This window comes from Adiantum capillus-veneris, chromosome 10, assembly GCF_014529385.1.
Source record: "Adiantum capillus-veneris isolate H3 chromosome 10, ASM1452938v2, whole genome shotgun sequence".
Classification (NCBI taxonomy): Eukaryota; Viridiplantae; Streptophyta; class Polypodiopsida; order Polypodiales; family Pteridaceae; genus Adiantum; species Adiantum capillus-veneris.
Window position 1 is genome coordinate 45,784,076 of NC_140940.1, and position 27,909 is coordinate 45,811,984.

The 27,909-nt window shown below is 40.2% G+C and overlaps 1 pseudogene; it reads right to left on the reverse strand.

The window, feature by feature from the left end:
* Nucleotides 1–9,678: 9,678 nt before the first annotated feature.
* The window catches only part of LOC147448779 (uncharacterized), a 40,388-nt pseudogene continuing 22,157 nt past the window's right edge, over nt 9,679–27,909 (reverse strand).

The window sequence follows — 27,909 nt, forward strand, 5'->3', positions numbered from 1 at the left end:
TACCAAAATCTATTCTGTTCCAATGTGTTGGAAGCAATAGGAACCTTCATCTACTATCTACTTATGTGATAAACTATTTGTAATATCTTCCAATAGCAGTTGGAAGCATAGATCAAGTTTTCCTAATTCATGAAGTTCATAGAATTTTTGAATTGATGAGCCTACCTAGGTTGAATAAATTTTATGAGCTACAGTTCAAAGATTTTCACATACAAGCTCTTGAAGATCGTAGCAGATAAATCAACTTTACATAGGAGGAAGAGCAACCTATCTTTTATATCACATTCATAGTGGTGGAGGCAATGATGGACAACAATATGAGCTACAGGTTTCTTGAACCAAATTCAATAACTGATTCCATACCATACATCTTTCTCTGGGAAACAAACTTCAAGATATTTGATCCTTGGAGGTGCTTATGAATTTTTTTAATGGAGGCAGTTTACTCAACCACTTTATTGCATCATGCTGTTGGATTTGGAGACAATCTTTCATAGCGCACAAGGTTTTCTAATGATACAACACATGTGCTTCAAGAAAGATAAAAGTTGACAAAGACAGACGTTACAAGCCTTACAAGATGTATCTTCCACTACAAGAGGTACTTCACAATAGCGACGCTCGAACTGCAACGCTCAAAAGTGAAAATCCATGGCGTCGTATTGAGCGTCGCTATTTAACAAAAAAAATAGCGACGCCGACAGGGGTAAAAAATAAACCGAGAGATCTGAGTTTTCGACGCTTAATCGAAAGAGGTAAACCCACGCTCTCCCTCCCTCTCTCTCTCTCTCTCTCTCTCTGTCTCTCGCTTTCTTACACACACACACACACACACACACCACACACCACACACACACACACACACACACACACACACACACACACACACACACGAGGAGAGGAAGGAGAGCTAGGTATGCTCCTTCCTTCTCCTCTCTCTCATGTTCCCTTCCCCTCTTTCTCTCTCTCCTCTCTCTCTCTCTCACACACACACACACACACATTGTGTCTTTGAGAGAGAGAGAGAGAGAGAGAGAGAGGACTGAGAGAGAGAGAGAGAGAGAGAGAGGAGAGAGAGAGAGAGAGACACATACACACACACATGCATAAACAAAGAATATACACACACACATTGTGAGTGTGTGTGTGTGTGAGAGAGAGAGAGAGAGAGAGAGAGAGAGAGAGAGAGAGAGAGAGAGAGATAGGAGAAAACAAAGAGAAAGAGAAAGAGGGAGAGAGAGAGAGAGAAAAAAACCCAAAGAGAGAGAGAGAGAGAGAGATAAAGTAATGAGAGAGAGAGAGAGAGAGAGAGAGGAGAAAACAAAGAGAAAGAGAAAGAGGGAGAGAGAGAAAAAAAAACCCAAAGAGAGAGATTGAGAGAAAGAGAAGACGAAAAGAGAGAGGTTAGGGGAGAAAAAACAAGAGAGAGAGAGAGATAGAAAAAAAGTAGAGAAAATATAAAATGAGATGTTATATTAAGATATAGAGTTAGGTTAGATTTAAAATTACATTTAAAATTAGGTTAGATTAAAATTTAGAGTAAGGTTAGATTTAAAATTAAGTTAGAAGCCTGCAAGCGTCGCTATATGCATCGCTATGTGCGTCACTACAGAGCGATGCATATAGCGATGCTAATAGCGACGCAGATAGCAACATTCCCGTAGCGACGCTTTTAGCGACTCCGGAGAGTATAAAAACCCAATGTATTTTTGTCGCTAAAAACGTCACAAGTGCACACAACCTCTTGTAGTGTTTGTTACTTTGATCAATTGGATAACGATACATGAATGTACCATTATCTAGGGGGGGCTAATGATAGCCCTTTTTTGGCTATCCAAAATTGCCATAGTGAGCTACCTCACCCTATCAAAATCACTCCAAAACTGTCGTTATCCTCACCCTTTCACTGTACATATGCATGTGTGAGTTAGGAAATTTTTTCCATATCTCTTTAAAACCCTCAATTAGCTAGTCATCAGGCTAGTTGAGCCAATAAAAATAAATAAAATTTTAAAAAAAGTATATTATGGTCTCTTTGTGTGTAAATATTTCATTGTATAAAGGACCTAAATATAGGGATTTTTTATAATTATTTGGTATTTTATTTAAATATTTATACCTAGGTGTGTGTTTTATTAAACCTATGTACGCCTTCTTTTATCCTCTTGCACCATAAGTATATTTTTTTGCCAATGTGTACATACTCTAACCTCATATTTTTCTTTTATACAAACCACCCCTACATTTTCATCCTCACCTTTGTGAAAACAAAAAATTGATTTCTACTTCCTTAGTCACATTTATTATATTATTTTCATTTACTTACATACCTTTTCCTCTTTACCCAAAATAATACAAAAGAGAGACCATATCATATGATTCCAATATCTTTTTCATATTTTTTTAATTACATACTCATTATTCTAACACCATGTTCTCATAGAGCTAAAATCCGTGAATAGTCCATACATTAGTCCCACCATGTATATATTTCTTTATTCACCAATAATCCTCCTCCATGCGTGTGTAAAGGTAGCTTGGATGCTTTTTATCATGATATGACAAAGGAGAGGTTCACTCTTGGATGCATTGTGCAAATTCAACAAAGGAGGGGGCCACTAAAAAACTTTGCAAGCATAAAAAATAGGCTTTTTGGTTAGATTTTGGCGCCTATCTTCTCTCAGAATTTGAAGAAGTGCCCAAAAGACAAAATGTAGACCATGAGCTATATAATCACCTCAAGTTTTTGTATAATTTTTGAAGCTACCATCGGTGAGATATGAATTTTTTAGTGGACCCCTGTATGCCCACTTTTCTCACAAAGTAACCCATAGTCTTCTCTCAACTCCTTTCCTACTTCCACCAACACGCACACTCATTCTTCTCCATCCCTCACTCAACCTACAACTTTCATGGCTTCTTTCATTATCTTCACCATTTCCATCTCTACACACGTATAGCTCAATTTCTCCCTCTAGAATCAAACTCATATTACCATAACCTCTTTATCCTTTCACAAAAAGAGAAAAAATCAACAAATAACAAAGCTCAAGCTCTGCAAAAGGAGGAGTTTGATCATGGAAAATTCAACTTTTCCATGGTCAGAAGAACTACATCAACAGAGTTCTACAACCGGTTCATTCACTGAAGGAGATATGTGGAATTTCGATCTTGTGGTTTCCATCAAATTGTGTATATTCTTATCCTTCTCTTACTTTTGTCATTGTATAAATCAAGTAATGCACCTTGAGTGCATATGCTATGTAATTTTACTCCATTCTACTAACTACAAACTATGAATTCTAACCAAACATACTAACACAAAAATAGCCATTGACCTAACCATAAAATACACCTCACCTCAAGCCTACATGTGCATAGTAACTCACTCTCTCTCTCTCTCTCTCTCTCTCTCTCTCTCTCTCTCTCTCTCCCTTCCTTAAAATTCTACTTTTACCTTATCTACCATCAATAATGCTCTCTTTTGAGCCCACATACATGACTCAAGCAGACAAAGAAGGCCCGCAATGTTTTGATATTCAGGAAAAATCATAATCCTGATTTGTTAGCTTATAAATTAGGATTTTCAATAATCGTAATGAGAGGTCTCCAACCTATAAATAGGTCCCTCTCCTTCTTGCAAAAAGCCTCTAAGATCTCACATAGCCCAATACTCTATGCATGTGGAGAGACTTAGGCGTACCAACCGCTTTGTGAGCTTCACTTTTGGTGTGAGAGGATGTCAAACAGTCTCCCTCAAACCCCCACAAAGTGCTTGAGCTGCATATACTCAAGAATACTTCTCCAAATGCAATTATGAACACAATGGTATGTCTATTATCAATAAATATGTAGAGCAAAAGATAGTACAAATGTGTGAATTTTTTATTTATTATTATCCTCAAATTTTTATCAATGTTTACAAAAATATAGAGGAGAGACCTATCCGTAGCTCAGAATTCAACTCTGAATCTTGCCGAAACTTTTCTTCATGTATGCATCAAAACGGTGTTGCTTGTCATCGTAGTCTCGAAGAATACTCTCCTTTGCTCAAATTCCGTTCATAGATTTTCTCTTTCTCTCCCCTTCTCGATTGTGCAGGGTGGCCCATAAAGTGCGCCCCCCACTCTCACCCTCTCTCATTCCAGCTCAGTCTCCCGCATGGCATGCAAAACAGTTGTTCCCTACACTCGCGGCCTTGGTGACTTCTCTCTTCTACTCCTGGCCCTGGTGAAACCCTATATTCGCCCTTTCTTGGCCAAAACAAAGAGCTCCTCACTCTCCTCCTCCTCGCGTAGTTCTCTCTTTCTATCTCGATCCTCGTAATCTCGCCCAGTCTTCATCCCCTCCCGACAGCCTTGATGACTTCTTTCTCTCCCTAGAATGCTGCGTTCAGGCAGTGCTACCATCCTCACCATATGTTGTCATACTGCTCGCCTCTCCATAGGCTCTCGGCATCATCAAACCTTGCATGGCCTGCATACCGCAGCCCTTGCTCCTGAAACTAATGCCCCCTCCTGCATACCGCAGCTTGCAAAACCCATGGCTCCCTCCTACTGGCCCGGCACCCAAACGTCGGCGCCCTCTCTCCAGCTCAAGTGCTCGCATGGCCCTTCATGGAGACCCTCTCACGCTCTCTCTACTTAGCACTCCTCTTAGCATGGTAAAGCTCTCTCACGCTCCACTTGGGCTTGCCAAAAAATGATCGGCCCTCTCGCTCGATCGTGCATGATGTTCATAGTCGTAGTCTCACAATCAACCAACACCCCCTCGTAAAATTTGGACCATGCAAAAAAAATGATAATTAAGATTGTTAATTCAATTTAGAAGGGAAAGAAAAAAGTCCAAGTGTGTGTTCACACCCCCTTATTCGCTCATCCTCGGCCTGCAAAACAACGGCTACTGCTTCCAATCGGCACTCTCTAGCCCGCCACCCTCGTCACTATAGGGCACGGCTCTGGGTCAGAGGGGATTTAGGGCCCAAATTTGGGGGCGCGAGGCGGCTTTAATCTCAGTTGTTGGATCACGCAGTGAACTAGGGGTGAACTAGGGGTGAGTGAACTGGGGGTGAACTTAACGGTGAACTACGGGCGGGTAAGCTAGGGGTGGATGAACTAAGGGTGAACTAGGGGCGCCTAAACTAGGGTATGATCATGTGCCATGCCAACATGGATAGCAGCGCGCGCTAGCATGGTGGTAGAACATTCGTGTGGCAACGAAGACGTCCCAGGTTCGACCCACACCCCGCGAGGGGGTGAACTAGAGGTGAACTAGGAGTGAACTCGAGGCGCCATTTTTTCCCCGAGTCACCCCTAGTTCACCTCGAGTTCACCTCGAGTTCACCCCCAGTTCACTGCGTGATCCAACGATTGAGATCAAAGCCACCTCGCGTCCCAAATCTGGGCCCTAGATCCCCCTTGGTTAGAGCCGTGCGATATAGTGACGGGCCCGCCACCCCATCTTTAGCTCGTTAAAAAAACCTTAAAACACCCTTTTTTTCCATTTCACAAAGCCTCCTCATGGTCTCGTTCACACCCTCCCAACTCCGGTTTTGCACAAGCAACTTCACGGCCTCTTTCCCGAGGATCATTTCCTTCTCTTGCTCATATAGACGACTCCCTATATATATATATATAATATATATATATATATATATATAATATATATAATATATATATATATATATATATATATATATATATATATATATATATATATATATATATATGATGCCACTTTATACAAGCTCTCGCCAAACCAAATATGCATGTGGGCATACTAAAAAACAATTTCTAAGTGATTAGATCACCCAATCGCATCTGCTAATGATCAATATTCATTTCCTTTGTGATTTAAACTACAACAAGTTGAATGCAAACTTGGTCTCTAGCAATTTGTCTTTCGCTTTTCTTCTTTGTCTATCTGCAAAACAACTCCAATTGGCTAATCAAGTGCAAATATCGCTAACAAATAGTAAACAAATGAGCTCTTTTCAAGTGCATTGCTCATGTAGTCATGCTCTTGCTCAGTCCAAAAAAAACTCCAACATGTATGCCCACTAAAGACTGGTAAAGCTCCAATGTAAGGTATACAGTGCCCCCTTGGAGTTTGAGGTTAAACGGATCAATATTTTGCATTGTGGTGCAAAATGTCGCTTTGCAGTAAGAATGTGGTCATTTTGCCGCCCGTCGATGATTGGGCCTCAAATGCACCCTTAAATCTCCAAAGTTCTCTAGCATGATAGTCCCAGTAGATATGTGAAATTTGATCCAGATTTGGGTTCTGTATCTTCGGCATGCCGAAGATACTAGGTAAGTTTTTCTAAAACATTCTGCATCTTTGACTCTAGAAATGTGTTGCCCTACTATGAAGAGCCCCTGGTCCACTTCTAGTGTAATGTGGAGGTTTGGTGTGTGGTCAGTGTTAGTGGTTTCGTACCGAAAGGAGTAGAGCATTTTGCATGCTGGCATGCCAACCTTAGTTGCTCTCCTACCATACACAAAGTACAACCTTTGGTACCACTATACCCTTACATGCCTAGGTAGGCAAGAGCTTTTGATGGGTGTATAGTCTACATGGAGAGACCACATAGAGTGCCATATTTTCATAGATTTGTTTGACGATGGAGGCTTCTACACTTTGGGCTGTGACCACCATTCCCACCTTTACTGCCTCATCCACAACATGTGCTTGCATTTAGATTTCCTGATGTGACATTGATAGATCCAATTTCCCTTTACCACCAGTGGGAATGGACAATCCTTTCCATCTCAAGGTCATACAATAAACATCATTACTCGATGCCCACTTAGGGTGAGTGAAAAGGCAGATAGGTAGAAGTGTTTCTAGGGGATGGTGTACCAAAGGATCATTCATTAGAGATGGCAAAGTATGTGGGTACAATGGGGCCAATGGTTACATAGCAGGGGAGGTGAGACAAGAGTGCTTTCGATAGTGAGACATCCTCTTAGAGTAGTCCAAAGAGAGAGAGCATTGAGGTACACTTTGGAGACCCAACACTTGTTGCAGATTTCTAGGTAGTAGAGGATGGTACTCGCTCAAAGATTACCTTGCAAGTACATGCAGATTTGTGGATATGGGAGATGGGAAGATAGGCCCATCACACGCTAGCCAAAGGAGATGGTGCTCATTTAATTACAACATGAGAGAGCTCGAGCAAAGGTTGGTGGGGAGTCTTCAAATGTGCAATTAAGACCGGTGTTGAGCTAACTGCAGTGCATGGCACTCAACACACCATAACACAGAGAGTAGTGGAGCCCTCCCCACTAGGGTATAGAGCCAACACCATACATAAAGCATGTAGCTTAAGAATTTTTATTTATAATGATTTTCTTGTGTATATTTTAGGGTTTGTTGCAGTTTCTTTATAATTTTAGTCGCCATGTTATAGCTTACGTAGTCTACTTATACCACATGTTTGATGATATGTCTTTATGATTGTAGTCGCCATGTTCTAGTTTATGAAATCCACTTGTACCACACCTTTTGTGTGCTTATAGATGATAGTTTATGGAGATCACTTGTACTAAACATTATGGTTGATATATGTTGATGATGATGTACTTATATTCAATGGATTACCGTGTATTCATTTTTCACCTACATGGTAAATATTGAAGATGAAATGTATAGTTTAATGAATGGATACATTGACTATAATCAAATGAAGATAGCATTTAAGGATGAACTAGGAAGAATAATACCTTTATCTAAAAGTTCACTCATTTGTGTTTGGATTTCATACTGGTGTAGAGGACTATTTCTATATGGTGCTCTCTATGGGGGTTGTGATCTGAGAAATATCTCAGTTTTGTGGTCTAATTCGCCTTGCAAGGGTGGGACAAAGGGGGGTAGTCATCAAAAAAAAACAATCAACATATTGTGAAATGAAGTCAATTTATGTATGTGTGGAAGTGGTTGTTGCTTGTTCTCAAATTCAGTGACAAATACCATATATGCTCTGTCATCTTTATAGAGTGTATGCTTTGCTTGTGTGTGTGATATGAGAGGGAACATGGTAAGAGATGTGTCAGCGGAGAGAATATTTTGGATTTTGAAAGTAAAACGCATTGTATGTGTGTGATAATCATTATGGGGGCTATGTTGGTGATGAGAATTCATGCCCAAAATAATATCAGTGGATTGTAAAGGTGTGATTAAGAAATCACTCTTTTCTCTATAATTACCTATAGTAATTTCAAGTGATTCTATTTCATATGTTCCATAGTACATAGTTTCCTTGAAAAACACATTTCACTTTATATGCAGATGGTGTGGTGGTTAAACTTAGTTTTGGTACCAATTTTTCAAAATTAAAATCGTGTGAGCTACCATCATCATACAAAATAGAGACAATGGAGCTTTGAATTCGGTCTTTTTGATGAAGAAAAGCATGAATCAAAATTTGCTTATTTGGTTCTTTGTTTTTCTTGTGCATTGTTAGCATGTAAACGAGAAGGAAAATAAATGACTCTATAGCATTGCATGAGCCACACCGTCGGAAGGAAGAATTATTGCACGACCGAAAACACACGAGGTAAACACGTGTAGAGATTTATGAAAAACCTCCAATCATGGAACACACTCAAAATCAGGAGAAACAAAGGACATCATGACAAATCTCGTCTCATGGAGATGTCCGTAGAGTATCCATAGACAAAAAACCAAGAAGAAATAAAGAAGTTATGGCCGTGCGAACATGGAGGGTTCTTTTTTTTGCTAAAAAATGAGCTCTTTGGTAGTTGTTGTGCACGTGTTGCAGCTATTAAAATGGGGGCTTTCTTATCTTTTATCCCCAAGATTTCGCTCTTTCTTCTTAGCCAACAAGGCTCTCTCTCAAGGCACCTTTTAATTGGTTCAATTTTGGCCTTTTTGGGTGAAAAATGAGCTATCGATAGTCACCTTTTGACCAAAACAGCGAGTCATAAAAAAGTAGCACGAGTCGTGAGTTTTCATTCGCAAGGGTGCATCCAAAATTTCACAACAACATTAAAAAGAGCACTTTCTAAGTAGAAAAAATGCATTACAGAAAAAAGTGTTTTTTCTTTTAATAAAAAGCTAGTTTGTCATACTACTATATTACAGCTCTACCTCATGGATTCTTGAGCTTAAAAAAAAGCTAACTATTTTAATAAAAAGACAACATAGGCACAGCCTACAATTCTCTAGTTTCTAAAATTGGCCATAAATTTTTTTTTTTTGATCTTAATGTAGTCCTTAACCAACATTGTCACTCTACATATCAAATTTCATAGACATGGTGCTTTCATAACTACATAAGCAATAGATATACAAAGAAAATTCAAGATAAATGTGAAATGATATTGGGCTTGCATGCATGGATTTTCTCCAAGCAAGCTCAAAAAAGCTTTATTCTTACAATGAAACTCCATCACATGCCATATAAACTTGAAAACATTGAGAATTTAAGCGAATAACAAAAAGCACAAATCAAATTAAGTATCTTCACATCAAAATGTCAAGTTTTCTAACATAAACATAGTTCGATGAGTTTAAAGTCATAAAAACTATGCTTGAATGGGAAGATCTTCTTCCTCCTCTTTCCTTGTCTCCTCTCCCATTGAAGTTTTTGAAGAGGAGTGTCACTAGCTTGCTCCTCAACCTCTACATTATCTGGTTCAATATCAACAAGATCAACTATCTCCCCAACTTTCTCACTACCAATTCGAGGTTATGGCTCTCCAGATGCATCAAAGAAGCGATGATCATATGCCATGATTTTCATTCCCACCTCTTGGAACTCATCTGACAACTCCTTAAGAGCTATGACTCGTTGCTCAATAAATTTAACTTGAGTGGATCACATTCCACAACAACCACATTTCGGCCTCTCTTTAATGCACTAACATTTGTAATGCTTGTCCCCGCAAAGAGGTCCATTACCCATTCTCCTCTCAATGAGAGTAAATCAATCAAACCCATCATCAAAAGTTGAGGCTTTTGATATGGATTTATGACTCCTTGTACATCTGCACCTGTATGTTTGAACTTTTTGCAGACTCCTGGTCGTTCAAAAACATTTGTGCGATTTGGTTTCACTGCAAAATTATATGATCCTTTACTCTGCACACCTAGAGATGAGCAAAATCCAATGGTACCAAACTCACAAGCCCAAGAAAGGCGATAAAGCTTATATCCATGAATGTTTGGCTTTATCTTGCAGAAAAATAGCTTAGCTGTAAGAAGAAAGCAAAAAATAACACCTTACTGCTAGTATAAAACCTCAAAGGTTTCACTTACCATGTTAGCATTTGACATGCCATGTTTGAGTCAGGAAAAGCTTTTTGCGCTGCAGTAATTTGATAATGGGCATGAAACAATACTAGTGACCAAGAGTCACAAGTAGTTATTTTTCCAAAAGCCTCTATAACTTTTTTATAGGCAGATACTCCATACTTTACATCATCATTGATAGAGTTTGGGGCAGTAAAACCATAAGGAGCATCCACAATGGCTAGTGTATAAGACCGTGAGGTAACAAATGTGTTCATTTCTTCACCCCTGCCTTCATGAACACACCAATGAGATGGAGAGACTCATCTACATTATCCGGAATATAAAGTGAGAGACCAGGAGTGATTTCAAAGCTTTGGGTTTGTTGTCTCCTTCGCCTCTCAAGACGACACCGTGACAAGAACTGTTCAAAGTCGAGAGGAATCTGCTTGATGGCAACCCGTGGATCTTTGTTCTAGAACACAACAAAGATATAAGAGAAAAGGAAAAGACTTAATTAAACCAAGATAAGTTTGAAGTCTAACTAGAGTTGATTTTATAATTTGTAAGCGGATTCTAGAATCCTCAAAGAATAATATTTAAAACCCATGAAATAAATCACAAATTAAATAATCCATGGGATTCTAGAATCCAACCAAATGCAAAAATAAAAAGACTTGAACTTTGGATTTCAGAATCCAAATGGTTTTCTTGGGATTCTAGAATCCAAATCCAAAACCAGCAAATGGGATATTGATTTAAGATTTTAAAAACTAAAGGGTCACCTTAGGATTCTGGAATCCAAAGCCACATAAATGTAATGTAAGAAGGCTATCACAAGATTCCAAAATAATCAAAAGCAATACTAGAAGATATTCAAAATCATTTTTGGCCAAATACCAAGGTATTTTAGACATATTTTAAATAACAAGAAATTATAACCAAGGGGAACAACTCACTGTGTTAGAAAATAGCAACATGTACTTCTCCAACACATGGGGTTTGCTTGAGTCTGGATGGTACTGCACCACCTCGTCCGAATTAGAGCAATTCAAATTTTCTATCTTTATTCTTTGCATGTGCAACGTGGTCTTTTGTCTGATGATAAACAAAGAGAAATATTATTCATGTTAGAAAGAAAAACATCAATGAATATTTCATATTAATATAATTACAAACCTTTCAAATTCTTCTCCCATTTGCTCTAGAGAGATGCTTCCACCCTTCATACATGAGAGTATAGCAATAATCAATGATTTTTCACGTATTCCTTGTAATTGTCTCCATGGTGTTATTTTTATATCTTCGGGGATGGGCTTTGGTGAATCCTCTTTTGAGACACCTTTTCCTTTGAAAGATGCATGTGACTTGCTTAGCTTTTGACCCTTTAGCTTTCCCTGCTCATGTAGCTTGAAGATCTCCTCTTGTAAGTCCCAAACTTCTCCATCAAGTTGAAAATAGTTGTCATATTGTTTAGTATTAGGCTTTTGACTTGCTCCACGACCACCTTTCTTTTTCACTTCAAGGCCACACTTTTCACAACGTGCTACTCAAAAATTTTCATCGACTTTTCCACCACGCTTTATGGTATCAACCCGCTCATTATGAAAGAATATTATTTTTTGAATGAAAGACATCTCCAAACAAAATTCTGAGTCAATGTTATGGTCAATGGCAAGAACCTTTGCCTCCTCATCTGTTAAGCCAGCATACACCCAGCACATGGCCATTTTGTATGTGTCCACATGCTCATACTCTGCAGCAAGCTGTTGAGCCAGCAGAGGATCACACCCGCATTTTTGCTCACACCCATCATTTTGTAACCATTGATTGTAATAAATGTCTTTCCGACATTAATTTTGATTTGAGCCATTCATTAAGTAACGGGACTCAATTGAGTTTCCAGCTTGTAATCCCGAAGTAATTTCACCTGTTGATGTAAATAATTAGAGATGTTCTCACCTCCAAAGCGGAGGGAGGTATATAGCCAAAGTTTTGTAACCTAAGAGGATTCAATTATTAATCAAAGTGAGTTTTTGAGCGCCGTGACTGTGTCTGAGAGAGAGAGAGAGAGAGAGAAGAGAGAGAGAGAGAGAGAGAGAGAGAGAGAGAGAGAGAGAGAGAGAGAGGTCTTATCTCCTTGCTACGCGAGCTACGGGACCGCCATTGGAGAAGCGACACCGCCATTGTGTTAGCAACGGTGAGAGCTACGCACAGATACCAAGAGTGCGCGCTATCGGCTTCTACGTGTGGTAAGTTCCTACGAGCTTCGGTGTGAGTTTTCTTCCAACTCGTGTGTTGGAATAGAGCGTGCAGCATATCTATAGAACCACAACGAGTAGAGCTACACATTAGTATCATCGGGGTCAAGTTTCGGTCACCTGTATTTTTCGACCTGTCTTCATACGCGTTTACCGCACGGAGTGGTTATAGGTTGATTTTACAGTTCAAGTCTTTAGGGTGTTGTTCTTACCTAGTGTATAGACTTCCCCTTGAGTTTGAGATCGATTCAATGATTCTAGATCCTGTTTCGTATAGCATTCGTTCGTAGTACGGATTTCAGTCACTTGCGTGTTTTAGAACTTAGATTTGATTTCCTTAGTAGTGATTGTCATTAGAAGGTCGAGTAGGTGATTTGACACCCACCTAGTTGTTTCCATGCGCCTGCGGGTCAAGCTTCGTCCTCGTCTGACAAATTCTGTTGTTGGTTGAGTTCTCGCTATTTAGCTTCCGCTAGCGGCGTAACCGCCTTAACATTTGGCGCCGTTGCCGGGGACGAGAGCCCTAAGTAGGTGACCTTAGACTAATCCTACGAGGTGAGTCGTTATAAACTACTTTGTATACTTTAGTTAGAAAAGATCTAGGAGTGGTGGACTCCGAAGGTCTCGAGAGATACTAGGAAGTGGGGTATTCCTGGGTCTTCCGCGTTGACAGTATTTTTAGTTTAGCTTAGATTAGATTGTTTTTGATGGTGTTTAAGTGGTTGTTGACATAAAAAGCATTTGCTACTCCTTGTGTGGTAGTAAATCTCTTTATATTTTCAATTGCAAAAAATCCATTTTATGATTAGAAGTAGCTTAGGTAGGGCCTGATTTGATCCTGATCTAGAGCTATCAATTGGTGTTCTATTTGCTTGATGTGTTTGATTGCATGTTAGATCACTGAAAAAAAGTCTCTTTGGTAGTGAAATATGCAATAAACAAAGTTCAGAAAAATTTTCTGTGTAACTGATTGTTGCTGAGCACTTAAAAGAGCTATTGGAAGAGTTCTGTGCTGAAAAACTGGAAATCTGCAACTTTAGACATCATACGCGTATGATGTCTTAGGACCTAAACAGAGACTAAAATTGAAAATTTGACATTGCCAGAGTGTTTAGAAGGGGGGTTTTACCCTAAGATCAACTTAAAACAAGAGCATTAACACTCAAAGAAACCCAAAAAAGACAAGTCGGAGTCCAAGAAGAATAGGAAATTTTGGATTCAAATCTTGTTTTTACATTCAAACTGACAAAAACACTTGAAACTCAATTATAAACATTGGAGAAGGCTTTAAACCAAAAATAGTCAAAATCTGGGACAAAAGACATCATACGCATATAATGTCTTTTGGCACATCCACTACTTATTTTTGAAATCTGACCTGACAAGATTGTCACAAACACTGTAGAAAGCATAAATATCAAGTTTGGACCCAAATTGATGAAAAAGACATCATACGCGTATGATGTCTTTGACCTAATTTTGGACATATTTTGATACTTTGCTAACACAGATCCATTGTAATAGCTGTCTAGAGGTTATATTTCAAGTTTCATCCCATTTGGATCACAATTGACCCAAAAACAAGTCAAAAGCGGGAAATTGCCAAGAAAAGCCTAAACTAGCCATAACTTGCTCAAACAGAGTTCAAACTGAATTTTGTGAGTGAACAGAGCATAAAGGGCCACTGAGAGTGAGCATAACCAAAATAGTCAAAATCTGTGAAAAAGACATCATACGCGTATAATGTCTTTTTCAGCATAACTGCAACAAATTCTCACTTGATGAAACAGAAGTTGTCCGACTGACAAGATTAAACAATTGACCAAGTATCAATCAGTTTGGATCAATTCTGACCACAAAAACTTGGGGAAAACAAATTGCCGAGACGGAAAAGCTACAGTCCTTTAGGGGAATTGATGAATTTGAGATCGGGCAGGAATCTCCGGAATAATCAACCAAAACAAGGGGAACCAACAAGTGTCATATCAACCGAGGGAAGTGTAAACCAAAGTTGGGTGCAACCATTAGAGCCGATCTTTGAAGGAAGTGTTTCTGATACTTCTTCGGAGAGATCTTACGAGATTTTCACCGAAAACTTGAAACACTTGAACCTGAACAACAGAGAAAATATGGCAGCAGGATCATCAAACCTTCCGCCACCATGAAGCTATTGTTCATAAATACCAGTACGACAATGAGCAAGGTGCCAAGATCTACAAAGATGGAATGGACCGCTATTGTGTAAGATAGAAGATAGACCTAGTGAGTTCAAGGACTTAGTGCCTGTGAGCTATAGCGGAGATAGATATCTAGATGACGAGGGTACCATGTACTTGGTAGTCCTAAACCCTAACATTGTGGACAAGTGGGGATTGATGGGCACCAAAGCCAAAATAGATGAAGAACTCGAGGAGAAAGCACCAATAATGAACTTCCCTAATGCGAGGTCAAGAAGAGAGAATGAAACTACAAGGATCAACACTGATAACATCTATGTGGGGCTGTACAAATATAATAATGGAGGAGCAAGATCTCTATTATAGATGTGAAGAACCCTACACCGGAGATTTGACAGACCAAAAAAGACTTTATGTCTTTACCTACACAGAGGGATCGGAAGTGAAAATTGCCGCTTACGATAAGTATGGCAGGCAATACTCAACAATGGGCAAGAAAGAATTAGAAGGATATACATACTTTGGGGGACCACTACATCAGTATTATGTTACTTCTAGCTCACATAGACCAGCACCAACAAATGGAGTGCGAAACTCAATGACAACAGGAGGACAAAGAACTCAGGTTGCTGACTCTTTCAGTCACCTTGGGACTCGAAGCTCGGACCAATGGGATCATTACATTCCAGAGAGTCAATGGAGACGAATCGAGGTAGTGCTGTTCCAATCCCCACCTATACCACTCCAGGTCCAAGGTTTGAAGCGGAACCATCACATTTACCTCCCAGTAGTAGATTCAGGGCAGAGGAACCGACAAGGGTAAACCCATGAAGTCCATGATGCTAGAGAAAGCTTTAGCCGAGACACAGGAGCAATGAGATTGGTAGCAGATCATAGACGTATGAGACCATCTCAAGTAGCCAAGTGTATGCCAAAGAAGTATGGTGGTTCAGGAGATCCGTATGCACATGTGTCACTCTTTAAGCAAGTCTTAAGAGCTGAGCAGATAACAGATTTCCATACACAATACGAGGGATTTGGTCTTACTCTAGAAGGTACTGCATTGACATGGTTTTAACCAATGAACATTGGGGGATTCCATGACATCGACCATTTGCTAAGAGAGTTTGCTGAGGAATTCTCAAAACGAGGGATTAAGCACAATACGATCTCACAAATATATGCTTTTAAACAGAGAGAACACGAAAAAGTGAAGGAAGCTTCACTTCGCTTCAAACAATACATTGAGAGATGTCCAGTACGTGAACGACCACAAGATGACAGACTATCTGTTCTCTTTATTGAGGGACTGAGGAACGACACTCTCAAGAAGGACTTGCACTTGAAAGCTTGTACAAGTTTCGAGCAAGTAACGAGAGAGGCATTGTACTTAGTGGATAACTGTACGGTTTATGGAGAGGTGTCAGAGGATACAGATTTTGCATCAGTAGCTCCTCCTCCGTAGCGAGCGAGACTACCACTAAAAAGAATGTTCAAACAACAACCATGCCAAATGTAGAGCAAATGATAGAAGATGCTCTAAAAAAGGATGGCACCATACCAAAAACCATTGCCAAAAACATGAAATGGAGTGCTATTGAACAAAAAATGGCGACAAATCATCCAACAGAGGAGTGTTATTACAACAAAGGGTATGTAAGGGAGCGCCAGTACGCACGCTCCTGCTCAATTAGCACCACCTCAAGTACATCCAGTACCTCGATACCCAACGGGAAATGTACCAGGACCTATGGGGATAGAAAGACCTCAACCGGTATTGGGACAACAACCACCTTTACCAGGAGCAAGACCAGTGGGCATTAGATATGCACCAACCTTAGAGAATCAGGAAGAACAAGCCTTAGTGCCTGTTCAAGCCTATTATGAAGAATCGGTGCACACATGTCTCCGACAGTGTATTACCCACCAGAAGAACCAAAACAACCAGAACCATGGGGCATGATGGGGAATGTTGGAACACCAACAGTTACAAGTGCTTCTGATGAAGAGAGATACAATATGGACGCAAGAACCTTGATGTTCATAGCTCATGGAGGGTTAACAGGACAAAGACCATCCTATCCACAAAGGACGAATCAAATGGGACCAAGACCAGCACTAGGACCTTGTTACAAGTGTGGAGGTGACCATCTGATGAATGTTTGCCCACATACGGAAATCATTCGAATTAACGCTTATTGCACTGAGTGTGGGGTTACTCACTTCATTGAGGATTGTTCAAGAATCCAAACAAAGTGCAAAAGACGACATTGAATATGTTAGAAACTATTCCTACCAGCAGTGGGTCTGAAAATGAAACTCTGATACCAACGCAAGTTGTTACTAGAGCTCAAGCTAAGAAAACCACTAGAGAACCTGAGAATGGAAAGTTAGCGACTGAAGTGGTTAGTCAAGGACCGCGGAGTCAGAAAAACACATGGAAAGCTAGAAAAGCACGCATGAAGTTGAGAAAAGAACGTGAAGACGCTATTCTAGCTGAGGAACTAAAGCAAACTAAAGCTAGATTAGAAAAACTTGAGAGTCAAAACGGGAAACGAGAGATGAGCCCGGAAAGAACGAAACAAAAGAGTATCAAAGAAACAACGAGCTTAAGCTCAGGGGGATCAGTGCTAGTCGACAAGTACACGAACCATTGGACGCACTGATGAGAGCTTACGAAGCTAGGTTAAAGAACAACCAAACACAAGAACAGAGGTGGATGACATACCCAAACGCAGAATTGGAAAAGCAGAGACTTGAAATGTGCCAGAGAATGATCGAGACTGCACAAGCCTTATTAGAACCACCAAAAGAAACAATGAATTGTGAAAGGAAAACCCAATTCAGCAAGAGACTATCGTTTCACGGGTAGCTGAAAAGACTCCCAGTGCACAAAAGCCTGAAAATACACAAAAGGATGACCGCATAGTATTGAACACAACCGATCAGGAGATAGAGAGTTTTCATCCAGTCATACAGAGGATTTACGGAAAAGATGAGGATTACAATGAATTTTGGAAACAAGTGAGAGAGGCAAACTTTGCAAACGAGCTAAGTTGCCAAGCTAATCAGACAAATTGGGAAAAGGACATCAGGAATCCTCCCATAGTGGAATTTGAGGCAGGATCTCAAGTGGACTTGGATCTGCAATCTTACTGGGGAGATGGGGCTCTGTTAGAACAATGGAGAGCAAACCTCATTCACTGAAAACCTTACCTTCATACTTAGGAGAGTATGAAGCAAAATCCGAGATTAGAGCACTTCCCTCACGAAAAATCTCATCAGAAAAAGTCATGGACTCGCAAGGATTGATAGAGATTTTGTCAACACCAGTGACATGCACTATCACTCTAGCTGAGCTTTTGAGGCTAAGACCACATATGTGGACCACTGTAGGAAAATGCTTGGAGAAATTCGGGATAAAAGATCCAACATCGAGATTGCAAGAGAGCATTGAGAGCTGAGCAAGCCACAAAAGAACGCTAAGCCTGTACCCTTAAACAAGGTCGGAGAGTATTGCGAAGGTGAAGAGGGGAATACAACCTTACCAGTTGAATTCCAAGGAGTGAACACAATGGCAATACTAGACAGCGGAGCTGGGGTAGCCATTGCTACAAAAGAAATCTGGAAAAAAAGGGGGAAACCAGCAATAAGGAAGACTAGGTTGAAACTCCAATTAGCAGATGGACACATGGAGAAACCTATGGGGTTATTAGAGAAAGTTGTAGTGACTTCTTGCGGCATTGAATACGAACATACTTTTGCTATTGTCGATTTTGGCAAGGAGAATAACTATGATATCATACTGGGAAGACCATTCATGAGACAGTTGAAAATGGTCCAAGATTGGGGCTACGATCACATATACTTGAGAAATATGGAAACCACTACACGTGTGAACCTGAAAGACCATAGCTACAAAGATGTGAACCGAACACCGGTAGAGGAGTTTGATTCAGCTACTTTGGCGGGATCCGAATTTCCAGCTTGGTTAGGTAAACCCAAGGAGTTATGGATGTGTGGAGCTTCGAAATGTGGAAGTCTGAAACGAGAAGAATGTGTTTTAGAAAGGGCTATCGAAGACGAAACTTATGTAGGAGAACCCTTTCCAGAGGACACGTTTGAACCATTAGAATGGACACACATTCTAGCAACCCTAGATGTTTGTGCAATTCCGGATGGTCCCACAACGAAATTTTGCGACAAGGACGGGTACGACGTGGTTCCGTATTTCATGTTGAGAACTGTACTCGAAAAAGAAACTGAAAAGAACGATACACTGGAAAAGGAAGATGAAGAAGAGGTGTTTCACGACATTCCCATCATCCAGAGTGGGGAAATGAAGCAGACAACGAGTCAACGGACAATTCAAGCGGAAACGAAGAAACTATAACGGATGTCCGATTTTATGATTTTCCGAACCAAACTAAACAACGCCAGAAACACTATAGAGCAAAGAAAAAAACAAAGGGGTTAAAACCAATCCGATGCCTAGAATAAGAGAAAAAAATCAATTCCTAATGCTAGTAAAGGCTGAAGATTGTGTTAAGGATAAGATTTCTGGAAGAATGAGAGGCAGTGATCAAAAGAGCTTACGAAAAGACAAAAGAGGCTCAAGAAATCAAGTTCAAAATAATGGAACGAAAACTGAAACAGAAAAATCAGAAAAGAACAAGCGCAACAGAGAATACACGGAGTCCAAGTTAGAACGTAGAAACAAGTACAGAGAGCTCAAGAAAACTCTGAAGGAAGTTTGGACGACAGAAATTGAGAGTGGAGAGGACGAAAACGTCAAAATCAAGGAAAACATGGATGTTCCCTCTCACTATAGGAAATTCACAATAGAGGATAGGAAGGTGATATTAACCCCACCTATTCGAGAGAGGAAGGAGAACGAATCTTATGACGGACCGGAGGATGCAAAAAAAGTTGATTTAGCAGCTCCAGGTGAGACGCCTAGACCGTGTACATAGCCACAGATTTGTCTCCAAGCGAGGAAGAGAGACTTTTGAGTCTTCTCAGAGAGTATAGGGATGTGTTGCATGGTCTTATAAGGACTTAAAGGGAGTTGACCCATCGATATGCCAACACTCAATCCCACTGAAACAAGACGCAAAGCCTAGCAGACAGAGACCATACACATATAATGATACTTTTGCTAAGCGAATCAAGGAGGAGATAGATAAGCTAATGGAAGCTGAATTCATATACGAGATTGAACACACCGATTGGGTATCTCCGATTGTGGTAGTACCTAAGAAGAACGGAAAACTCCGAGTGTGTGTCAACTTAAAGAAAGTGAATGCTGCAACAATCAGGGACAATTATCCCCTGCCGATAACTGATCATGTTCTAGAGCGTGTATCAGGGAAAACAGCATACTCCTTTCTTGATGGTTTTTCAGGATATAACCAGCTAGCCATAGCACTGGAAGATCAACATAAAACAGCTTTTGCAACGGAGTGGGGAATTTATGCTTATCGGGTTATGCCTTTTGGTCTAACCAATGCTCCCGCAACCTTCCAGAGGCTGATGACGCATGCTTTCAAAGAATACTTAAGGCTGTTTCTAGAAATATACATGGATGACTTATGTGTACATTCTCTACTGAGAGATGAGCATCTAGAACACCTAAGAAAAGTATTTGAGAAATGTAGGACATATCGCATTTGTCTCAATCCTGAGAAATGTGTGTTTATGGTCCGACAGGGCAGAATTCTGGGACATATTGTCTCACAAAACGGAATATCCACGGATTTAGAGAAGATAAAAGTTATAGTGGATATGCCTAGACCAACCAATGCGAAACAAGTACAGAGCTTTATGGGACATTGCGGATATTATAGACGATTCATTTACATGTACGCTATAATAGGCCAACCACTTTACAGGCTAATAGTGAACTTTGAATGGACAGAGGAGTGTGAGGAATCATTCAAGAAATTGAAAGAGGCACTCATTACTGCTCCAGTCTTGAAATCACCAGATTGGGAGAAGATATTCCATGTGCACATAGATGCTTCGCATATGCAATAGGATGCATTCTGGCTCAGCCAGAAGAAGGAAACATGGATTTTCCTATCTGTTACGCCAGTCGACAGCTCAACCATGCAGAGAAGAATTACACCACAACAGAGCGAGAGGGATTAGGAATGATATATGCTGTGAAGAAATTTCGGCATTATCTTCTAGCCAACAAGTTTGTGTTTTTTACGGATCACCAAGCCTTGCTCTACCTAGTGAATAAACCATGCAATACCGGGAGAATAGTGAGATGGTTCATTATCTTACTGGAATTCGACTTCACGGTAGTAGTAAAGAAAGGAAAAACACATCTTAGAGCTGATCATCTTTCGCGATTGACGAATGGAGAAGACCCTATAGGAGTAGATGACGACATGCCAGACGCGTACTTGTTCAACATAGAAATGATACCTAAGTGGTCTCAAAATGTCGTTGACCTATTAACCTATGGAGGAGAGTTCGATAGAAGAGAATACAACCTGAAACATATTGCTATTCAGCAATCCAAGAATCTTCAATTGATTGCAGGAAGGTTGTATCAATTGGGAAATGATCATGTTTTACGACTATGCATCAATCCTGAGGAATATAATATATATCTGTGCGAAGCACATGTTCAGGAATGTGCATTTCATTGTTCAAGAAGGAACACATATAGGAATTTGTTACAATTGGGAGTCTATTGGCCAGGAATGAAAGAAAGCGTACATGAATATGTCACTGTATGTATTGTATGTTCATCAAAACCGCCAGCCGAGTATTCAACATTATATCAGATAATGATCGCTCCAGAATGGAGTCAGTATATTGTTGAATATCTCACAAATAGAACTTTCCCAGAAGGAACGTCAAAAGCTCGTCAGAAATCTGTAGAGACAGAAGCTAGAGATTACGCTTTAATAGGAGATCAACTCTATAAGAGAGGTAAAGACAACCAGCTTAGGATTTGCGCATCAGAGTCTGAGTATGTGATAATCCTGGAGCAAGCTCATGGAGGAGTAGGTGGAGGCCATTTCTCAGGTGATAAGACAGCAAAACTTGTCTTAGCCGCAGGAATATGGTGGCCAACATTACATATGGACGCTGAGGAATACGTTAAACGGTGTGATGACTGTCAGCGGACCAAAGTACCACTTAAAAGAGATGATATGCCGCTTAGACCAATGATGGGGGCAAGAGCTTTTGCAAAATGGGGGATTGATTATGTCGGACCCATTTCACCTCCTGCATATAAGACTCATGCACAATACATCATTGTGGCTACAGACTATCTAACAAAGTGGGTCGAAGCAAAGGCAACTCAAAAAGCAGATGCCAGGACCACGGCACAATTTCTATATGAATACGTCTTTGTACGATATGGATTGCCAATAGAAATTGTGAGTGATCGAGGCACACATTTCATAAATGAAGTGATAGAGATCCTTCTAGATGAATTCATGGTAATCCATAGGAAATCAGCCCCGTATCATCCACAAGCAAACGGACAAGCTGAAGCAACAAACAAAACCATATGCACGGTCCTTACGAAGATTGTATCTAAGTCGAGAACTGACTGGGACCAGAAGTTGCATTCAACATTATGGGCATATAGGGTAGCATATAAAACATCAATAGGAACGACCCCATATAACATGGTTTTTGGGCTAAATGCTATCTTGCCAATAGAATTCTTGATTTCAACCTTAAGGGTGGCTAAGGATCTAGAGTGGACAGGGCACGAGCTCTCTGATAGAATAGATGACCTGGAAAAGCTAGATGAGCTTCGCCTAAAAGCAGTAGCTTCCATCTACGCTCAAAAAAGGCGACAAAAGGAATTTTTTGATAAGCATGTGCGGACTAAAGAGTTTAAGGTTGGGGACTATGTCCTAGTTTACACTCTGAAACAGCATGCTAAGAAGCTTAAAAAGCGAGGGATGGGACCTCTGGTGATTAAAGATCTATCACCAAGTGGAGCCGTCAAGCTTGCTACATTAGACGGAGAAGAAATGCCCAATTGGATTAGTGGATGCAGAGTGAAAAAGTATCTTTTGCCGCTAACCCAAGACATGCTTCTCAAAATACATCAAGAAAAGCTGCGTGTCCAGAAAAAGAAAAAGATTGAGGAGGAAGCGCAAGCCGAGGCGAAGGAAAGAATGGAGAAAAGAAGACTACTGCGTCAGAAACAGCGCAATGAAGGAGCAATACGAATAAACGCAGTCAGTATAACAGAAATGGGGAATGACAAAGAAGAACCCATCATTGAATGCAAAGTAGGAACCAACCAAATCAAAGCCAGAGCACTATTGGATTCAGGAGCTCAAGCTAACCTACTTTCACTCAGTTTGTATAGACAATTGACAAATGACACTAAACTACAAACTGCCAAGCAAGAGTTAAAAAGTTACTCTGAGAATTCAATCAAAACTGTCGGATGCACAGTTTTACATATACAGATTAACCAATATGTGTATCCTCATATGTTTTACGTGGTTGAAGACCAAGCTACACAACATCCATTATTGCTAGGACAACCATGGCAGAAGCAATACAATGCAATGATTGACTGGAGTTCTAAATCAGTGCTTATCAAATACGAAGGTGAAAGTCAATCAGTTAAGTTCACCAAAGGAGCAGAGCCAACTCCAAAGGAAGAATCCACGGACAAGGTCAACAACAAACAGAGAAAAAGAAGAAGCAATGGCAACCAAAAGTTTCTATACAACTGGATTACTCTTCGACGAGGAATTCTCAACATGGATAAGGAAGACAAGCAATAATATAACAGCTCAACCTTGAAAAAAACGGAGTCAAAGTTGGTATGGAGACCAAAAAAGGTGGTGCCAGAAAAAACAAACAGAGTCTTCAATACCAGACAACAGAGTGATCCCCGACAATCAAGGACAGTGAAACAGATCTGGATTCCAAAGAAGTTCATGACGGCACAAAGCTATAGCAAGCAAATTTGGATCCCAAAGATTTGTAAACAGGAACTCCCTTCAATACAATCAACGGAAACTCCTAGGTATTTCAAGGCGAGGAAATCAACACACAGAACAAAGCAGGTTTGGGTCGCAAAGAGTTTGTGGCAAGCACAAGCAAAGCGGAAGCAGATTTGGATTGTGAAAAAAGACAACAAGGTAACGAAGAATCCATCTACTGATTCTACTACCGAAGTGCCAAAACCAACCCAAAACCCGACCACCAATCCTTCAATCAAACAAAGAGCAGCTTTATTGGAAAGAATGTTGTATCATCGCTCTACAATTGCATTGGGAACTTATGACCAAAACAACTACAATGCTTCACCCACAGACACTTCATAGTCGTCCGGGAGGACTCAGACTAGGAGGGGGGGAGGTATACAGGAGCTACAAAGCAGCTACAAGCGGAAAAAACAAAGAAAAACAAAAATTATATTACAAGGGCAGTGTCTTACATGATTTTGCAATTTTTTATGTTTGATTGCGGATATTGATAATATTTATGCCCTTATATACCTTGTTTTGCAACAAGAAGAGATCAAATGATGAATTTGGGTCTCTAGATGTGTAAATATCACTAAATAAGAGTGTTTTTGGAGCTAAAAAGTGAAAAAAAGTGGTAATCCAAGTCCAAAAATCACAAAGAAGTGTATATTCATATACACAGGGTTACCAGCTATTTATCGTGTATGTTTGGAATTTTTTGGCTTCAATTTGCTATTTTCCTTTATTTTTTATGATTTTCTTAATAAAAGTAAAAGAAAAATAAAAAAGCAGGTGAAATGAGATCGGAAAAAAGAAAAGAATAGACGGTGATGATCCTAATGACAAGGGCAACCCATGGTAAAAATGGGGTACAATTCTGAAAAAGTTGCGGAAAGCCCGAAATGACAGAATTTTGGCAAAGTGGACAGATTTCTCAGAAACAGGTCAAACGGAGTCCAAATTGAGAAATTTCAAATCCTAAAGTGCATTTCACGACGAGATAGGAGCACATGTCAAATTTGGTAACAAGTGATCCGGGAAGCCCGAAGTTAAGTATTTTTCACTTCACTATCAAGCTCATTTCCACTATTACCTTCTTGGAGAGAGCAAAGAGCACACAGGAGCATCCGACCTTCTACCGCCTTCTACGACTGCTACGAGAGCTCAGAGGACACCAGACATGAGAGGTAGACTCGTTGCCATAAGCTTTTGATGCTTATCGTTAACTTTTGTCGCGAAAACTCACCAAAACCAAGAAACAAGAGCAGACGGGGAATGGGAAGAACGCTAGGTAGGGCACAACCGCCTAACCAAACTTTGCAAGAACTTAGAGGTGGGTTACCCTAGTATAGGAGATGAGTTTCTAGCACTCAAAGCTCGAGAAAGAACGACTGGAAAAACCCTAGGTCAACAGAGCCTGCAAGAGGCAAACAGAAAAAAGTTGTCGGAACGACACAAAACTTCTCAGGAAGCTTAACAACATCGAGGGCAATGCAACCATGGAGTATCTCCGGGTTTGGATCACCAAAAGTAGGTCGGAACAACCGATTCGACTGCGGACACACAAAGCGTCATTTTGGCATAACGGCTAAAATTGACGACCAAATGACATGAAACTTCACGAGCAGTTTCAACTATACATGGATGACTTATGTTTGCAAGCAAAACCCAAAAGAAAGCTGATTCACTTACCGATGGTGAAAAAGACGCTTTCGAGCAACCAAATGGAGAAAGATGGAGAACGGGGAGCCAAAGTCAAGTCCAACCAACTGGATGGCTTCACAACATATCCAATGAGCTGGAAATGCAACTCTCAAGAAGAAAAGTTGAAGAAATTCAACTCCAAGGCAAAAAGACGACTTCGGAGACTGAAATGCCTATAAGGGGGCTTTTTAGCTAAACTGATGACTTTTTAAGTTGAAAACTAGTTAGCAGGGCTTAGGGCACTAGCACAAAGCATTCTTTGCACAAAAAGACCAACATTTCAAGAAAAGACATCATACGCGTATGATGTCTCACAGCATGATTTTCACATTCATTTCAACATTTGAGTGCATAGCCTCATTCCACATGTTAATCACATCCTATGAACCAAGTATCATGAGAATTGGAGTTAGAAAACCCAAGGAAAACCAAAAAGACGCAAAGTAGGCCATAAAATTGATTTTTGGTCCTAATTTTGTCAAAATAACTCCAAACTCATTGAAACTTTGTAGGATTGTTGATTAACACATCTACAAGCTATCTGGAACCAAAAAGCACCATTTTGACACAAAAGACATCATACGCGTATGATGTCTATTTGCACTTACAGAGCCAAAAATGCTCATTTGTCATCATACATCCATTATATATATCTAATACATGCTACATATGAAGTTTGGAACCATTTGGTCAAGTGGATCACCCCATTAGCCCAATTAAGAGAAAATCCTTCATACAAAGCCTATTTTGTCCCAAATCCAACATATTCAAGTCCAAACCAAGATTTGAGTATAAACAGTCCTTCACTAGCACATGGAGAGTCCACAGAACCAATCCCATGAAAAATTGATGAAAAAGACATCATACGCGTATGATGTCTCCAGAGCCATTTTTAGCCCAAATTCTATCCAAACTTGATAAATCCACTGAATAAGCCTATCTAAAGCCAAAACCAAGCTTATAGAGAAAATTGGTCCAAAAATGCAATAAAAGACATCATACGCGTTGATGCGGTCCGGGGCGGCAACAAGAAGAGTGGCCTCTAGACACCCTTCAAGGCTCCCGTGCTGCTCAATGGGGCGGGGCACAACACAACACAAACCAAAACAACAAACCCCCCGCCAAATCCCAACTACACAAGGGCACCACCTAGTTTAAGAGCGAACTAGGACGCAAAAGAGGAGAATCGTTAGAGCAACCCACAAACAAGCAAGAATTTACACTAACCCTAACACCAATGGAATACTCTCACACACTAAAACACGAGAGAGAGAGAGAGAGAGAGGAGAGAGAGAGAGAGAGAGAGAGAGAGAGAGAGAGAGAGAGAGAGAGAGAGAGAGAGAGAGAGAGAGATAGTGCTCGGGCTGCTTTGAAACGTATCGGCGATGATCAAGCAAACACAATTATATATTTAAGAAAGAGAGAGAAAGGGGGAGGGGGTGCTTGTTGCATTAATACCTTCTTACAAATCTGTCATGACAAATCAAAGTGAGATTAGTACTTGTTCAACATAGCTTGCGTAAATTTCACCACAACACATCACAAGAAAAGCCACCCCAACAATCACTGTCTTAAGGCCAGGGGAGTCCTCTCCACCCTGTCGCCTCTTTACAGTATGTGGATTTATGGCTAGATTGATGACAACACCAGAGACAAGCTATCAAGAACTTAACAAAAAAAAAAACACAAGACACTTACGCATCATTGTTGTCCATTACTTCACGTTGGAAGGGAGACAAAGTATTCAAGCTTAGTACAAATCCACCCTCCTTGATTCAGCGAATGTTGGGCTTACACTAGTAGGAGAAATGATAATTTTCCTACTCTCAATTGAATGATCACTCCTCTCTCTTACAATGGCATAGATTTCCCTTGCTAATCCCCTATTACAACACATGCATAAGATAATGAGCTTCCACTCAAGAGCTCCTTCTAGAGAGGTTGAGCTTGGCTTCTCAAGCTATAGCATAGTTCTCTTGCTTATGGCTCCCCCCTTTATGCTAGCTACACCCTCCTTTTATAGCAATTTTGAAGGCTAGGGTTACTCCTCTAACCATGGTTGGGTTAGATTTCAGAATTTATCTAATTTCTTTGTTGCTTGGAATTATCAAGAAGTTGGTGGGGAAAAAGAGAGGAGAGAAATGGAGGTGATAGGACTTTTCATAGTGGGTTAGTGTTAGTAGAGTTAGTATTAATTTACAAATGGAATTGAATATTTACAATGGGAGTATCCATGTAGGATACAAATAAGGAAGAAAAACTCTTAAGAGGTAAGAAAAGGTGGATTTCTTACAAGGTTGATGCTCCAAGTGTCTTGAGTAGGGCCAATTTTGACGCTTGTTGACGGTCCACTAGCTTTGACGGTACATTTTTTCTCCACTCTTGACCTTCCTTGAGAGACAAGGTAATTGAAGCTGAGTAATCAACCACCATGATGCTGTCTTTTAAGAGAAGAGGCTGAATTTTGTGGTTTTTTTGATAGATATGGGTAATTTGGAGGAGGAAAAATGAGACTAGGTGGTCAATTTTGGAATGGAATTG